The 18244-nt window shown below is 41.1% G+C and overlaps 1 protein-coding gene across 3 annotated transcripts in view; it reads left to right on the forward strand.

The window, feature by feature from the left end:
* The first annotated feature begins 4386 nt into the window (after positions 1–4386).
* Positions 4387–18244, forward strand: part of LOC133987380 (nuclear receptor coactivator 3-like) — a 61846-nt gene continuing 47988 nt past the window's right edge. For all 3 annotated transcript variants that reach the window (XM_062426725.1, XM_062426724.1, XM_062426723.1), the window contains exon 1: positions 4387–4521. The gene's annotated coding sequence lies outside the window, so the exon portion shown is untranslated. The remainder of the gene's footprint in view (positions 4522–18244) is intronic.

An 18244-nucleotide genomic window follows, 5' to 3' on the forward strand; every position in this document is an offset into this window, starting at 1 on the left:
GCTACTTTCAAAACCAGTTAGTATTTAAAAAAAATAAATATTAAAATTAATTATTTCTAAGCAAACAACTCCAATAATAATCCAATCGTGACTTAGTATGCTATGTGTCATGTTTTAAAGTACGAAACTCTCCAGTTGTAATTGCAAAAATAACTGTCTGTTGCTACAGCAGAGGAAATAGTTAAAGGATCATACCAGTGGTTTTGCCAGCTTTAGCCAATTTACAAACAAGCTATACATTACGGCAAGCGAGTTTCCAAATTCCTTTTTAAGAGGCTTTTAGTTTTCAATCAACTTGTGATTTTTAACACTAATAGAATGTTAATTACTGTATTTAAAAATATATTTTCTTTTTTTTTTAGTCATGAGACAGTCTCTTAATACTAAGTGAAAGTAGTATTAATTTAGAAACATGGTCAAACTTCCAAAACTTGAACGTATGTCGTTCACGTTGTCCACTTACAGATTTCAGATTGGATAAAGTTGGCTAAGAAGTTAAAATTTCGAGTAAAGAATGAGAAAAAGAAGCAAAATCCGACTTTTACTCTTTGTTCACAAGAGGCTAACGGAAGGCATTCTGGGAGCTAACCAATCAGAACAGAGTGCACTCCTTGAGAGGGGGGCCTTAAAGAGACAGGAGCTAAAACAGCCTGTGTCAGACCAAGGCTGCATAAAGGGCCAATATAAGATAAATAAGGAGTTTTTAAAACTGTAAATCATGCAAAGGTATTCCAATCTAGCCACAGAATAAAACATAGACCTGGAAATGTGAACGTTATGTCCTCTTTAACACAGTGATGCAGCTTTCCAAAGGCTTGGTATGTCAAATGTGAGGCAACTCGTTAATCGTGTGTATCATTGTTATCAAGCCTTAAATGGGTAATTTAACACCAGATTGAAAAACAGTGTCTAACTGCCCTGTCTTTCTTTCAAGTTTCAAGTCTGTTCCACCTCTGACAACAGCCACCGGCAGTGTGTGGTTGGGCGTGGTCAGACGTTTACTCCATTGATGTCACACTGTACTGACACACCCTGGATTACACTTCTACACCACAGCAAGATGAGAAGTTAAACTACTGGATGTCGACAAAAACAAGCTTGATTATGAGCATCGTTTTTTAAATCTGTCTCTTATGAGTCCTCCAAAGTGCAATCGTAAATTGCTGGATTACCTCTTTAAAGTTAATTATACATTTAAAAAGTCGTTGACAGTAAAATTATAACAATACTCTCTGGAAAACAAAATGTCTTTGAATTATAGTGATGCATTATATTATTAGGGGTTAGAGCTTTCCAACATACAGTATCCTCTCTCTGTCATTGTCAATTTATTTCAAACTCGGTCCTTAGCTCCCAGCTCTTCTTGAAGGTCAACTGCAGTAACATACAGTAAACTGACTATGATACTCTATGGTATAATCACCTGCTTTTCTCTTTACCAACTTCTACCTACATCAAGCTTTTGCACTTGCAGTTATTGGTTCAGTGAAGCTGGCCAGTGAACCTCCAATGGCCTCAAAGTCTAATTTCTTTTAAAGAAGGCTTAAAATGTCTCTAAATCCTTTGGCTTATCCCTGCATCTGTATGTGTGTGTGTGTGTGTGTGTGTGTGTGTGTGTGTGTGTGTGTGTGTGTGTGTGTATTTCAGGGTTACAATATCTGAACATGAAGCATACATGTTTGATTAGTTTTTATAAAATGAGCAAGTGTATGAGATGCATTTTAAGTGACAATCAAAACTGTTTTAATTTATAAAACCATTAAGGTTGTTTTATATCTGTTCAGGGTGCTTGAATAAAGCACTGAAACTAAATTCCAAAGATGTTGCTAATGTAATTTTTGCTTTCCAAGAACATTCACATTTTTGCATCCCTCAATGAGTTTTATTCTAATCACATTTTCTTCTCCTTGGCAGCTCTTTTCATTTTACCTGATGAATTACGCCTGACCCGCGAGGCTAATTGCTTTAAACCTTCTCCACAACCCTATTTCAACATTTCCTTACTCTCCGTAGTCTCTTATACTTTTCTCTTTCTCGTTTGCCCTCCCTCCCCAACTTTCCGAGGCACTGTGGTGTAGTTGTACCTTATTTTCACTCCCTGTATGTTCTTTCGAGCTACCACACTTCCTCTCCTCCTCCATCACACTGACAACTCCGCACTCGCTTTGTTTCTCCTCTTTTTTTCTACTTCTGTGTTTCTTAACACCTATAGGTTTTCCCAGCTACAGTACCCCACTCTTTAGGCAATAGGCACCATTTATCATTATCTGTGATCTTGTCTCTGCATCTTCTTAAACTGCCTTAAACTAAACTCCACTATCTCATCATCTTGTCTCACTTCTCTCTCACCTTCCTCTTCTCATCTTCTTTCATTCCCACTGTCATTGACACAACAGGAACCTACTCACTCTGTGTGTGTGTGTGTGTGTGTGTGTGTGTGTGTGTGTGTGTGTGTGTGTGTGTGTGTGTGTGTGTGTGTGTGTGTGTGTGTGTGTGTGTGTGTGTGTGTGTGTGTGTGTGCGAGTGTGTTTGAATGTGTATCTATCCATCTATCTGTGCTCTTGTCTGCCTGGTATCACCATGGTGACGGATTTTGGTGCTATCTGTCCCTGCCTTGTATATCTTGGCAGCCGTCCGGGAGCTGTGTCGACGTGTCCCAGTTCCGGCCACCCAGCACCGACGTCACTGCTCCATGCTGACCCTGCCAGCTCGCATATGGAGCCCACATATGGGCCTCATCTATAAGAGATAGGCGGCCTGAAGGAGTCACAGTCCCGCCAGCGAAAGCAACCCAGCTCACAGAAGGTTGGCTCTGGAAAAAAGGCTGCAGGATGTGGAGTGACATTTCAGTGATTGTCTGTTTCACAAGGAAAAACAACCAGAGTTTTGATAGAGGAACAAGCCTTTTTTTAAGAGTAACAGGTTATCTGTAAGAGATACTGACTCGTGTTCACCAAAGTGAGTGGCATGAATTTATATGATATTCATTTGTTGATGTTATTGTTAGGTCTGAGTTTGAGGGCTGAAATATTGAATCAGTTGAAGGTTTCTCTTTCACAAAGATGAAAACATGAATTTCATACCCTTTACATATTAAATATATAAAATATTACATATTATTATAACATATTATTACATGTTTCACATATTACTACATATCATATATTAGTATTATACTCCCACTTGACATACCACAATTGCATGGTTTACAATATATAAGTTACTTAAGTATTTAGAAAAAGGAAAAGGGCAAATTAGAGGTGGAATGATTAACTGATTAATCAATTGGCATTTTTTCTATTTTACTCTGATGTTTTTCTCAACTGTACATTACATTTGTTTGGGTTTTGGACAGTTTGTCACAGACAAAAGATTTTTCAGTAAACTATTTCCATAACCACTAAATTAAGTGAACTTTTGGGTGGCTACTGGTTTCAGTTCATTTCTGTATGGTGTGAAAATCAAGTAGCAGACTCATGAAACTTGCTGGAGTTGTGTAATCCACAACATGTCTACATTAAAATAGTGAAAGTAAGATCATTTTTGCATGGTTGATTTGACTCAGCACCTCCTAACAATACCATAACTTTGCAAAAATAAATGCAGACGTGATGGTTCACTGTGATTACACAACTCAAGTTTAGAGACACAGCTAATTAGGCTTTTATAATGTACAAAAATTAATTAGATAAGTGGATAAAAAACATCTAAATATGTAGCTGTGATGTAAAGGGTAAGTGATTTGCAGTGAATTGGCTAAAACATGCAAAACCACTGCTATGGTCCTTTGAAGTGTGAGAATTAATCCCAGTTTGCAATTAACTGCATGTCTCTGGCACATAAACGAGACTTTGATTTATCCAAATGGCCCAACTCATCATTATCAGACAAGGATAAGACTTTCGCGTCCTAATTTGCTCTCAAGTTTAGGCTGCCTCATTCTGTGACCCCCCACCCCTCCTCCCACCTTGCCAAACGCCCCCTTTTTTTTGGTGGAAAGTCTGCATGTTGTGTGTGTGTGTGTGTGTGTGTGTGTGTGTGTGTGTGTGTGTGTGTGTGTGTGTGTGTGTGTGTGTGTGTGTTTTGCCTGAGGGCCTCTTTTCAAATAAACGAGGCAGTGTTTGCTTTTCGTCCTGAGGTTAACTGGAAATTCACACCGTGGCATCTCCCTCTCCGCTCTCGTATCGTCGCTGACATCCGTCTGCAGGCTGCTAGACAGACAGTGCTTTGCCCCCGTACCTCCTCCTCCTCCTCCTCCTCTTCCACCTCCCCTCCTGTGCGATAGTGGTGGAGTCTGCCTGCGCCTGTAGTCCATATCCGGGTTGGACAAGTCAGTCGGAAGCGCTGTGCTCCATTTAAATCAACTACATTACCCAGAAGTCCAAGCAAAGCCTCAACTTACAGAACTGGCTTCTTGGGCTTCGGGAGTGTTTCCCATTTAAACAAACAGTGCCGAAGATGGCGGAGAGTTAATGGTGTAAAGAAGAAATCATCGATCCGGCTGAGAGATACGTCCACAAGGTAAGCATGTCCTGCGTGTTTGCAAGCGTCCGGTGAAATTAAGCAGACTTTACATTTGGTTTGCATGTCGACAGAGGACGGAAATGTACTGACTTGGGTTCCCAGCGGCGGTGCACACTCACACACACAATATTGGCATCGGTGCGGTGCGGAGCGGAGGGCACAGTGCATGCTCTTTCTTTCTTTTTTGTGTGTGTACATGACAGCAAATATTTCCTAACCTGTTCGTGACGGCGGATGAAATGCAAGCCAGTTGTCCTATTTGTTATCTAGTGTGAAGTTGCAGAATGAATGAATGTTTGGCCGATTTTAATAAACTTCACTCGGGCGATCACGCAAAGCTTGGCCAGTTTTACGCACAGACAGTGGTGGGATCAGAGAAAGTGTTTCCAGTTTAGATACATTGGCAAGTTAGAGCACACTTTACACACACACGCTTAAACACAAACAAGCAAACAAGGTGATAGTTTAACACATTTTTTGTCTCGGTTACTGCTTTGCTGTCCGCGGCTGGAAACTGTACAAACAGCTGAGCCTTAACGCTGTCGCAACATGAGGGAATTTGGACCGAAATGTTTGTAGATCTGAAGCGCGCAAGCATGTCAGACTGGGTGTTAAATGGAGCATGTTTGAAAGAGGCTACGGATGTATTTTTAGTGGTATGGGTACATGCGTGCGATGCGGGAAGAGGCAGACGATGCTGACTGTATGTCTGTCAACCAGTCAGCCAGCCAGCCAGCCAGTCAGCCAGCCGGGGTCCCGAGTGCTGAGCGATTAAATAAAAAAGTGCACTGACTCTGCTATATGTCTCCGAAGTGCAAGTCAGTGCATTGAATGGCGCATGTAATGACTGTAAATGTGTGAGGTGAAAGAGTGAATGGTCGCCGTGCTTGTGTCCCCCCCGATCTCTCTCTTTGGTCTCCTTCATTACCCTGTCAGTCCTGTCATCTGCTTTATCCTCCATAACGTGTCTCACTGTATATCTGTAGGGGGCAGCAACGTGGCCCTCCCTGAGCCTTTACACTGTACTGTAACCCAGAAGGTCCACAGTTTGATCCCTGAAACAGCCAGCCAGTTATGCACATGCCTTTTCTATCTTTGAGAGAACCAATTTCAATTGAAAATGTCTATTTTTTATTTATTTATTTATGTTTTGCTGGTTCTCACAACTTCAGAGGGCAATTTTAAGGCCGGAGGCTTGGTTTTAAGGTTACGGTTAGAATTGGGTTTAGGTTCAGTTTATGGTAAAGGTTGAGTTCAGGCATTCAGATGTGATGGTTGAAGTTAGGGTTAGGGAATGCATTATGTCTGCGAGTGTCCTCACATGGATATAAAGACAAACGTGTGTGTGTGTGTGTACACACATGAAAAGCACCATGTGTCCTTGAGCATGACACTAAAGCCCTACTACAGTACCTGCTCACACTGGATAATAGCAGGCTGCTCTTCAGTGTGTGTAAACAGAAGCTGAATGGAAGTGATAGTTAGATAGTTTATGGCAACGTGGACATGTGAGGTTGACTTCATTGTGTTGAAGTCAGTGTTCAAATTCAGCTTGATTTGCAGCTTTGTTTCGCAGCTGAATGGGGCTGCAAATAAACATTTCCATTATTGATTATTTTGTTAAGTCTAAAAAATGTGAAAAATCTTCCCTGCAGGTTGATGTCTTTGTTCCAACAAGAAACCCCAAAGACATTCAATTTGCAATGATATAAAACACAGAAAAGCAGCAAATACTCAAATCTAAGAGGCTGCACTCAGACAATTTTTGGAGTTTTTGATTCATAATTGACCTAATTCATTAACAAACACCCCCTTGTTTGTTCCAAAGCCTGAAAATGATATACCCAAAATAAGATTTACTGTTCTTGGTCCCTTTTTGATTTGATTGCAGAACTTACTCTCTTCTGCTTTTATTATGATGTACAGTTGATGATTCAAGCAACTGCTGCTAGTTAAGGGGTTTTAAACAATTATCGACAACTGATCATTTAATCGACCAGTCGGTTCAGCTCTACGTCTGAACTGGCTATCTGTTGCCCATGTGGGGGGGTGTGGCGGCGAGGAGCCCTGGTCTCATTCCACAACACCCCTCTCCTGACAGATTTACAGTCAACTCTGTGGCCCGAGTCTCCGCACACGTGCCTAACCCACTTACTGAGGAATCGAACAGAAAGGGTGTGGGCAAGCTGTTCGGACCCGTAGGCATCAACGAGGGGTCTTCGCTAAGTGGACGGCGGGATGGGATGAATGCGTGTACGAAGAGGAGGAGGAGGAGGAGGAGGGTGACAGTGATGCATGATGTTTGCTGAATGGAAAAAAAGGGGACAGAGGTTAGCAGGGGATGCTGGTGACTGGGTCAGGCACTGGGGGCAGGGCTCACAAGGCTGAACGGGAGGGAGGCAGGACCTCAAACACCAGCCTGGGAGCATGGGAAGCTCTGTGTGTGTGTGTGTGTAGAGGAAGGGGAGATGTGTATGGTAAGGGGAGGGGCTCAGGTGGAGCCTCTTGCTGGAATTTTACCTGGAATTTTTGTCTTTTGTGTCCTTCCTGGTCTTTTGTTGATCTTGTTCCTGCCCTGCTTGGTCATTTGTGCTTTTTTCCCACCTCTTCTGTGGAATCAGGAAGTTTTCTGACTCAAACGGTCCACATTCTTTGCTTGGCCCTCTCTCCTCTTTTTGGTATGTCTCTCCCTGCCCCTGCCTCCCCCAGCTGCGGTGTGGTGAGCTGAACTGTTGTCCTGTTGTTGTTGGGCCCCCTCTCCCATGTGTCAGGATGTGTTAAAGAGGAATTAATCTTCACCAGCTCTCATTGATTTCACTCTGTGGAGGAGGGGTCCTTTTTTTTTTTTTTTTTTCTATCTCACTCATCATTGTCCTCATGTCTCTTACTCGGGCATCCCCACTCCAGTGGTTAGTAACCCCTTGCCTGATGATAGCTGTGGGAACATGATTTCAGTTGGGGGTGCCTGGGGTGCTGACTATTAACCCCCACCTCCCACACAAACACACACACACACACACACACACACACATACACAGAGACACTGTGCGCATATATGCACGAGGCACAGCAGCGTAACTTTATTGATTATTTAAATCTCTGGGTACACGACAGGATGGGTCGGGATCTAATGGTAATTAATGTTCTGTGTTCCTCTACATGTCCAAAAGGTCAACTGTTACATACACATAGTTCAGATTCATACAGTGAAATTGTTTGGAGTTAAGCAGCCATCCTCCTGATAAATCCTGAGCTCCAACAGAACTGTCCAAAAATATTGGAGAGTTTCCTGTCAAGTTTATTACTACAGTTTTAATTTTTGTGGCTTAAATGTCACACAATGTTTGCTGCAGTGACATTACTGTGTTCGAGGAAATGTTACAATTACTGAAAGAAACCTCATCTTTAAAATAAATCATTAAAGAAAAGGGTTATTTATCTACAACACACAACAAACACTTGTACAGCTTGTGCTGCTTGACACAATTTACACAGACTAGAAGACGTGGACTGTAATGTCTACAGTATACAGATTCTTCGGTCAGGCATGCCCGGTTCTTTTCCCTACTCGTGCAGGGTCTATCTTTGCTGGACCAGCTCGCACTAAACAGGACAAAAAAAAATATTATTGCAACTACACAAAGGGGCCGATGGTTTGCCAGCAACCTGGAGGCAGGGTTTCTGCACCTAGGGGTGGGGGTGTTGCAGAACCTCTACTTCCTGTGACTATCCGCCTACCAGGGTTTCCGCTAGAAAAAATTGGCACCGGACAACGTGACCGGCCAGTTTTCACTTTACCGGACAAATGTTTGAAATTCCGGTCAAATATTATCTGAATTTATTGAGCTTAAAATGATGGCTATATAAGAATGATATCAAGGCATGTCAATTTATAGCGTAATCTTTTTTTTTTGACATACAAAATTCAAATTGTGCTTAGAGGGAATATTTTCACCGGACATTTTGACCGGAGGGGTTAAAAATTACCGGACATCAGCAGATTTTACCGGTCAAAGTCCGGTAATTACCGGATAACGGAAACCCAGGCGTCTACACTATGTGGTCTCTCTAGGATTTTCCCGAATGACTTGTGCTGAGAATCTTTTGATACTAGTGACAACACAGTACTTGAGCTTCAATACCAACATTTTCCTGTGCTTTGCTGTCAAGAATTTCTAAAAAGCCCTTGTTTAAAATTAAACAAATAAAACCTCTGGCATACAAAAACTAAATGCAATTTAATGAAATGATGATAAAATTGAAAAAAAAAAAATTTAAATCAGGACTTGTCTGACTAAAGAATAAGTAAACTAAGTTTTCCATTCTTACACAGATGCACAGAACAATGATAATGGTGGCAGATTCAGAAGTTTTTGAACCAAAGGCTCCTTAATTCCAGACAGGTTAACAAAAGAGTGCGTATCGCTAGTCGTTCTCCAGTTTCACTGACAGAAATGTCAACTATTTCAGCTATTAGTACATTGTTAGGGTTTTTAAAAAAATTCTTATTACCTTTTTTACTCAAATCTCAATGGGTATGATATAGGCCCATGTATTAGGAAGCTAATGTTCGTTTTGTCAGTTGGTTTATTTATCTAGTTTACCCAGCAGTTATACCTGGCAGTTTGTTGGGGTAAATATTTAGTAATGATAATTTCCAAGGAAGAACTCGTTTGTGTGGTGCAACTGGTTTTAATTTAATTTAGATGTGCAAATCTAGACTTAGTAAACACTTCTGTTATAACTAGGCTAAGTTTAAAAACTGACATAGAGCTGGATCAACTGGCTCCATTTTGCACATAACCCTGTTTGGCTGCTTATTTAACATACTTGTTGATATTTTCAAACCATATCCGCTACTAGAAAGTAAAGCAGTATCTAACTTCTGTGGTTATGTTCAGGTACTGGCAGCACTTTGTTAGAGAAAGGTCATGGTCTTAGTTTAATCCAGAGTAGTCTGCAATGACTCGAAGCACATTTAAGTCACATCATGATCGTTCGCTGATCGTCACCAAAGTGCCTTTGTTGACTCAGGATGCATCCTGCATGTGGTGCCAAACCAACATAATTGGGAGCGCAATTTCAGTTGTATATAAATGTAATTTCTAGGAGACAGGATTGCGTAGCATCTTGCTTCCAAACAGTTGGGTAATACTACACAGTGGATGTGCAAGTCTTGAACTTTTTTCTATGTAACCTGTAAATCCACCAATAAATGTAGATGGTTACAGAAAATAATAGTTCTGTTTTTTTGTTGTTTTTTTTGGTTTTGGAAAGGCAAGACAACACTTTTTAACTACTGAGTATTGCTTTAACTACAGCCCCATACCATACACATCGTTTTGGCATGTGGAGAAATTCAAAGCTACCTGCTGTGCATAGTTATGTTTGGACAATTATTGTTCAGGGGAGGGGTTGAGTGAAAGGCCTATTCTGACAACGCATCTTTTGGTACCACATGTTTTATATACAGTTTAACCTACAGTACAAAATACACATTGTAGTCAACGCCAAAAAAGTATTGAAGTTTAATACCTATCCCTAGTCCAACGACTTTGCCTATGTCAAGGCAATGTTTGCCATCGTTCGTGTCTCTTCTCCAGAGCCACAAACCGCAGAGCCGGCATTCCCGTCTGTAAAGTTATCAAAAGGCACGTTTTGCTGCTGCTGCTCTGATAATGAATTGGAGATAGACAGGGCATTTGTGTGTTGGCTTTAGCTTTGACACCCAAATCAGCTCTATTTTATCATGCAGCTACCAGTTTGGAACCAGAAATAAAACCCACATCCCGTTTTAAAAATAAAACCAAAAAAATATGTTGGCTGCTTTCAAGTCTCACAATACCACTCTCTACTTACATATGAATGGAAGTCCTCCACAAATAGTTTAATGAAAGCTTTGAGTTTATGTTTTAACACAACAGCTGCACATTTATCCTGAAGAGTTGAGGATTATCTTAATTACTTGTTGATTCTTTTGTTAAAGTGGGCTTTCCCCTCCCTCTCTCTTCCTCCTCCTCACATGAGAAGTGTTTCACTCTCAGATAAACTGAAAAATGATATATAATACTTATAATACAAGTGTAAGTGCCTTTGTTTATTCCTTTTATGTGCTGCTGATCTGTAAGTGAAACCACTTGGCTCTAGTGGCTGAGCCGGAAGCTTACGTGCTTTCATGAGTCAAGACAATACAGGAAGTAATGTTGTTGCCATAGCGCCATAATTTCTCAGCGTTGACACCACCTGCAATATCACAGGTCAATATGTCCAAAATGATGCCACGACAAGGAAATCAAGGAAGAAAAGTGTATAAACTAGAACAGGTATTTAAAATCATTTAAAACAGTTAAGATGAACGCATATTTCATAAAAGAGACTTCAAAGGAGTAATTTGACGTTTTGGCAGCTGCACTAATTTGCGGTTTTGACAAGAATTAGATGAGTGCCAAGTAAGGATTTTGTTTTTCAGTCTTTGGAAAGAGCTAGGCTACATGTGTCCTCTTGTTTCACGTATTTACGCTAAGCTAAGCTAACTGTCTCTTAATCAGAGCTTCATATTTAATAGGCAAATACACGAGTGGTATCATTCTTCTCATCTACCTCATGGCAAGAAAGTTAATAAACATATTTCCCAAGATGTTACACCATTTCTTGAAAACAAATATTCATCATTTCATCATTATTATATATGTTTCCTATTCTGAATGTATATACATTATTATTTCGGCTTATATGATACCGAGCTTGAGTTTCATCATGTGACATTTTGCATGAATGTGGATAAATAACACTTATTTATTATTTAAGTTCCACTGTAAAACAAAACGCACCCAAAACCAACTCATCCCAACAGCTGGGAAACCAGAGTCAGTGTTCATGTTTAGTTTAGTTTTATTAGGATCCCCATTAGCTGCAGCCTTGCTGAAGCTATTCTTCCTGGGGTCCGACCATGTGGAAAGGAAAACAGAGTCTGGAAGTCTTATTACAAAAAAAAGTACATTTTTTATTGACTCATTCTCATCTATCACTGATGCACTTGCAGAGAGATGGGACTTAAGTGGCCAAACAGTAAGAATTTATCAATAATTTCAGTTCATCTTTGTTTTGTCATCATCACAATCTATTTCAAGTTTATTAAAGTGTTTTTGGTCAAGTTAAGGAGCTGAAAAGTAGTTAAGACGTTTGTCTGTGATAATGAAATCAAACACAGTCTGAGAGATGAGCCGATGAGAAACAGAGAAGGAGAGAGAGAGAGAGAGAGAGAGAGAGAGGGATGAGCTGGTGCAATGTCAGGATAACTATCGAGTGCATATTCTCAGTTTCTGTTTCCTTTCTTTCTCTTGAATGCCTCAGTGCAGCTCGTGTCCTCTGCTGCTTTATTTTTTTCTGAGAGCCATTTCTTCTGTGAGAGGAATGTCAAGTGCCCATCTCGATGTGATTCTCCCTGTTCTGTGTGTTACTGTTTTGTGACTGGCGGTCCGCTCTCGATTTCCGTGTTTTTCTGCTCCTCTACTCTTCTTTCTGCTCTTCTTTGCTTCTTTATCGTTGAACGCAATTCAAGATTCTGTAACTTTGGCATCCTCAGAGGGTAATTGTTTGTGCAGCAGCAACACCACGTTAAACAAAGACAACAACAGACATACAATGCTTAAAATGTTATTCTTAAAAAAAGATGAAGAAAACCATGTCAAACTTAATATCAAACATAATGTCATTGTGCAACCAGGCTTTCTTTTGTGTTGGTAAAGGTCCATGTGTGTGAGTAAATGTGAGATGGAGTGAGTGTGGGGGGGGGGAGGGGGGAGAGGGGGGGGGGAGGAGGGGGAGGAGGGGGAGGAGGGGGAGGAGGGGGAGGAGGAGGAGGAGGAGGAGGAGGAGGAGGAGGAGGAGGAGGGGGAGGAGGGGAGGAGGAGGAGGAGGAGGAGGAGGAGAAGGAGACATGGAGAGTCGTTTTATTAACGTGGCGACTCCCGCTAAAATTCAGGGAGTGCTGTTGCATCCAGCTGTTACTGGTTGCGCGAGGCTTCGTTGCCACGGCAACACAGCCCTGCGCGCCTGCTCAAGGTCGTTCATCCAGGTCTGAACTGAGCAGCGTGCTGCACATAGGATGCACACGAAGAGGGAGAAAGAGGGAGAGGGGGGGAGAGAGAGAAACAGAAGAACTACTTCAAAGTGACCAATCAAAAGCACTTCAGTGACGTTGTGGTCGGCGAACAAAGTCAGCCCCCCCCATCCCCTCTTTGTTATACACACACACACACACACACACACTTACTTTCTTCAATAAAGAAACAAACAAAAAAGAACCCCTGGCCTTGGGGCTTGTAGGTTCTTTTGCCAGCTGATAAAATATTTAGCTGGTCAGTGGGAGAGAGAGGGATACAGTGGCTGGAGAAAAGGCGAGCAGCAGAGCTTGGCTTTGTATTTTTTCTTCTCTAATGGTGCATTGCTCAGGCTACCTGGGGCTTCTTCCACCTCCTCTCCTCTCCGATCCTCTCGGAGGGCTGCAGCATCCCTCGGGGGATCTGCCGCATGTTTGCCTGCACTGACTGGACTCAGCAGCACAGCGCGCATTGTTCACCAAAGGCCGCCATACACTGTGTGATAGCAGCAATCTTGCAGGTTCATTGCATGTCACACTGTGTGAAATTGGGTCTAATAAAATCATGGCTGCAATCTGAGTCAGATCATATCAACTTTGATATCATCATTAAATGAAACCAATTTTGAGGAAAGTCAGTCTGTGTGATAAATGCCTGGTGAATCATAACACTGTGATGTAAATAGAGGAAAACATACAAGTACAGACATGTAATCAAATTGGGCAAAACAAAAAATACATTTTTTTCAACTTAATTAAAAATGGTGGTTATGATGCTGTGTCAGCCCGTGTGTTCTGCAATTTAATGAACTGAAATTATGTCAGTTAATTGAACAAAATTAATTGGTGACCATTTTGATAATCGATTAATTCTTTCAAACAAAGTGAAGTCAAAAATGCTAAACCTACGTTGTCTGAAGGAAAATGATTTGCTGCTTGTCTTTGTATCAATGCAACAGCAGTTGTCGTCATTATCGATTCATCAGCTGATTATTTTCTTGATTCATTGTTTTGTCTGTGAAATATTAAAAACTCCCACGGAGATGCCTTCAGTTTTCTTGTTTTATCTGACCAACATCTGACAACCTTAAGATATTGAATTGACTGTTACATAAAAAAACAGGAAATGCTCACATTTAAGAAACAGGAACCAGAAATTGTTCAGTATTTTTGCTTAAAAAATTGTTTCAGTATTGGCGTATATTATGCCTGGTATGTCCTGATATTTTAAAAAATTCTTTAATTTTATATAAGCAGCTTTTTATGTATATGATCCTTTTTCTTAATGCAAGTTTACTATGTTTTTTGTTTCCTTTTTTATTTAAAGTTATTTATAATTATTACATTCCCAGTAAAGTTTACTGTTTCAGTGCACTGATGTCATTTCATACGATTTATATTAAGTTTATTCTTAAACTGTAAAATATCATGCCTCCATTACATATCTTTGTCCAAAGTGTTTGACAACCACATTTGAGGAATCATTGCAAAATATGTGTGTTCATGTATATATTCTGTAGAATATATATCAGTATTGGAATTTATTTACTTCCTAATTTCAGCATAGGCCGCAAAGATCCAGTATTTTTGGGCCCTTGACAGTATATTGAATCAATTATTTTGGAAAAAATAACCAATTTAAAGACATCACCAGGTGCTCCAGGAAAATGAGACAGGCGACAACCTCTGTCAGCAGTTCTTACAGATAAGAACTTGGCTACTTTTTGAAGCTGGTACAAAATCACATATAGACAATATGTTGGTGCATAATATGGTCCGTGGTTTTCTTCTTCTGCTTTTCTCGTTTTGCCCTCCACAGGGTGCACACAGAGTTCAGTGGGCTGTTCATAAAGCATTACATGGAGTCACAATTTTGCGGTGAGAAATTGTCGAGGTTTTTTTTTTTACGGTCTGTGACGTGATGGTGCACAGCAGACGTCTGTGTGTGTGTGTATCATTGTTTAAAAGTAACGGAGAGTTAGGAAAACACAATCTGTCACCTTTTCGTGAGCCCGGAGCAGAATGAGGTTGGATTTTGGGTGGAGGAGGAGGAAGAAGAGGGGGTTAGTTTCACGTTTCTCCTTGCTGAAAGGTAATAGATGCTTGTTGAAGGGGTCCTCACAGGGGTGTGTATGTCTAAGAAGGGGAGTTCTGTTTTTTTACTTATTTTCCATTGTAAAAATCCAGGCTTAGTTAATGCGTTTTAGAGCTCTTTTACGTGCCCGTGCACACACATGTACACACACACACAAACATTTATGAGGTAGGAGTTGAGGTAAATGTTACCAGCTGCAGCACAGCGAGCGAGTGGCTTAAACTCTGCCTGAACCCAGCTGTTACGTGACCACCTCCTCAACTTAATTCACTCCCGTCCTGCCTTCCACTCGGCCGCCACACCTCCTATATCACTCTACCCCAACCACACACACACACGTACACAAACGCACACACCGTCATCTCCATCCACCAGCTCGTCTCTCCAGTGTCACCAGCAGCAGCATCACTCATCTCAGGATAGCGGGAGAGCACACTCCAAGGTCCGCCACCCCCACCTCGTCACCTTGGTGTGGAGCAGCGGGCCGGCCGAGCGGGCTTCTCCTGATTGGCTGTCCCTCCGCCTCCCCTCCGAGGTCACGCTGTTGCTGCTGTGATGTCACAGGTGCTTGTTTATATGTTTCTCCTCCTGTCAAACTCAATTGCAACATACTCTACAAAATGGTAGCGTAAGGGATTACTGATCGGCTCTGGCTTCTTCAGAGTGCTATTTTTGAAACTTTTTTTTAACAAATATATATTTATTTATTATTAAAGTCATGTAATCACACAAACCCTTTTTTTCTTTATTCCAATTTGGCTCAGTAGGTGATGATACTACCTTTAACACCATGAAGTTGATGTTTACATTTCTCAGTGCCACATATGACTTAAGGCGATTTTGAATGGGCTTACATGGCCTGTAGAGAAGACGCAGGATCAGGCTCTAGTCAAACTGATGAATTTCACATTCAGCTGTGGACGGCAACTAAGCAGAGTTACTACCTTTACCCATCTGTTTCTGCCAAGCTGTGGAAGGTGGAAAGAAGCCCTCAGTGCATCAGACTCGGCTTAGGCAGAGGGAGCGTCTTTGGTTGAATCAGCTTTTCTCCCCCCCCCCCCAAACACACACGCTCACTCCCCTTATTTTCTTTTACTGCCTCCCTCTCTCTCACAATGAATCTGTTAGTCCTGTGGGATCCGATTCGTAGTAAACAAGCAGTGACATCTGCATGCTCTCTTTGGAGGAAAGCGGGCCAGAATTTAAATATTGATTTGACGCAATGTGAGACAAAGATTCCAGTTTCTCTCGTGTAACTCTTTTGGGAGCTTTTTATAGCTGTTGTTTGCGTGTTTTTTGTTGTTTGTCAAGAAAATAAGGCTTTACCCAAAAGAAGGCTTCACTTGTGTTGGGGGTTCTCCTCTCGTTCCGCTTCTCGCTGCATATGCGTGCATGCTCCTGTGTCTCAAGTCAGCTGTAGACAAGATGCCCAGGATGAAATATCATCTCCTGTTGGACTCAGCTGCCCACTCAGGTAACCATCAGGTGAGCAGACTCGGCTTGCCTGCAGATCCAGAAGGCTGCTAATGATGTTTATTGAGCTGATCAAGCCGGACTAATGGAAGACTGACAGACTGTTGATATCCCTGGTAGATTTGAACGTAGTGTGCTGGGGAAAATATTCCAATAGTTGTTCCAATACCGATACAGAAATGCCTCCAATACTGCCTAAAATGCTGGATGGGGTATCAGCGAGTATACGAGTCTATGCACTGATCTGATACTGATATTAATAAAGTTTAAAGTAGTTTCACACCCATATAAAACAACAGTTTTCCTGGAAATCATTTCTTCTTCACCACTCCCAAACCACAACCAGCAGTCACTGGCAACTACTGTTTTTGATTTCTGGTAAATTGCGTAACATTAGCCATTAGCAAAATGTCTGAAATTTGGTAATATCTTTTACTGGAAAGCACCATTAAAAAGGCAACAAGTACTGTATGCAAGGCGTTTGTTTTGAGGGGTGGCACTACTGTTGCCAATTTCAACACCAGCAAACTTATAAAGCATTTAAAGACGCATCACATGAAAGATAACATTCATGTCACATCCGTACAGGGTTAGTAATATACAGCTGTCTTTTTTTTATTTTTTTTATTAATGCAATGTTATCAGATCGGTACTCAATATCGGGTGATCTGTGAGTTCAGATATTGAAATCAGTATCAGGAAGTAAAAAAACGGTATCAGAACATCTGTACTGCCCTTTCCCCTCCAGCTATTTGCTACGTGACTTAGTCCACTGTGGAAACCCGGACAAATGTGGTGTGTATGCGCAGCCACTTGAACTGGTAACTGGAGTATTGAAAAGGAAAGATCATATGGAAAAAAAAAAGTTTTTCATCTTGTTAGCCACTTTTTTACATCATAATATAATATACTGTACAATCCGTTTAAACAAGTGCGTTCCATCTTATTGTACCTATTTTCAAATTACAATTTAGATCTACTCTTAGAGACCAGTAAAGTACATTTAAAATTTTAACCGACTAAGAAAAAGTATCACAAGTTTTTGAATTAAATAAAACTCTCTCACTCTCTTTAACTTATCTCCTGTTTAGTCAGGTTGGTTTTCATAATCCCCACCTGTTCCATCCTAAAATCCTGCTTCAACTAAAATTACAACAAATTAAAGAGCTGCTGTTCCAAAGTGACTTGAATGAAATGCCACAACACTGCACATTTTTTACTGGTGTTAAAATTAGATTAAACAGCCTGTTTAATACGTCCTGTGAACCAATAACACAAAGGCTAACGATGCTAACGTGGTTGACTGGTATTGATATTGACTGAGTGAGTTGACAATACCACATTCTGGTGAATGATAATTAAAGGTTTGTTGGAGCAGGCCAAGAGCTCAAAACTTGTGTTGGTGCTAATTAAGACGAGACTCTTGGAGCTGCTTAGATAACACAAAGAAGTAATTTGCATACCAAGACAATCTTGAAAACTGAGGCAGGAAATCAACCATAAGGACTCCTAAAGACAATGACCGGTTCACATTAAAAGTCCTCTGGATTGACAACTTTTCAAACCCAATCACACTGGAGATGGTTCATCGAACCAGCAAAATCTAGATCCAACATCATTAGGTTCCTCGGCTTCAGCCACGAAGAACTGTTTAAGAGAGCAGTGTGTAGGTTTTAGTGGAATCTAGTATAATGTTGCAGAAAATGAGAACCCCTCCCCTTTTAAGTGTGTATAAGAATCTATGGGGGCTGCAAAAGTCGATAAAAATGCAAAAGGCCCTCTCTAGAGCCAGTTGTTGGTTTGTCCGTTCTGGGCTACTGTAGAAACAGGGTGGTACAATCATGGATGTATAAAGAACTGGATATGGCATTGGAGACGGTGCCCCGTTCATTCCTATGAAAGCTTTTCAGTGGCGCATGAAACCAAAAAATGTTCTTACTTTTCCGCATAGCTTCCGCGTCGTTTGGCCCATAGTGCCGATGCACTAGTGACATCAGTTGGCCGAGCTGGCTACTTCCGGTTTAATTGTGCAGCTCTTCTGGAATTTTTAA

This window comes from Scomber scombrus, chromosome 10 (assembly GCF_963691925.1).
Source record: "Scomber scombrus chromosome 10, fScoSco1.1, whole genome shotgun sequence".
Lineage (NCBI taxonomy): Eukaryota > Metazoa > Chordata > Actinopteri > Scombriformes > Scombridae > Scomber > Scomber scombrus.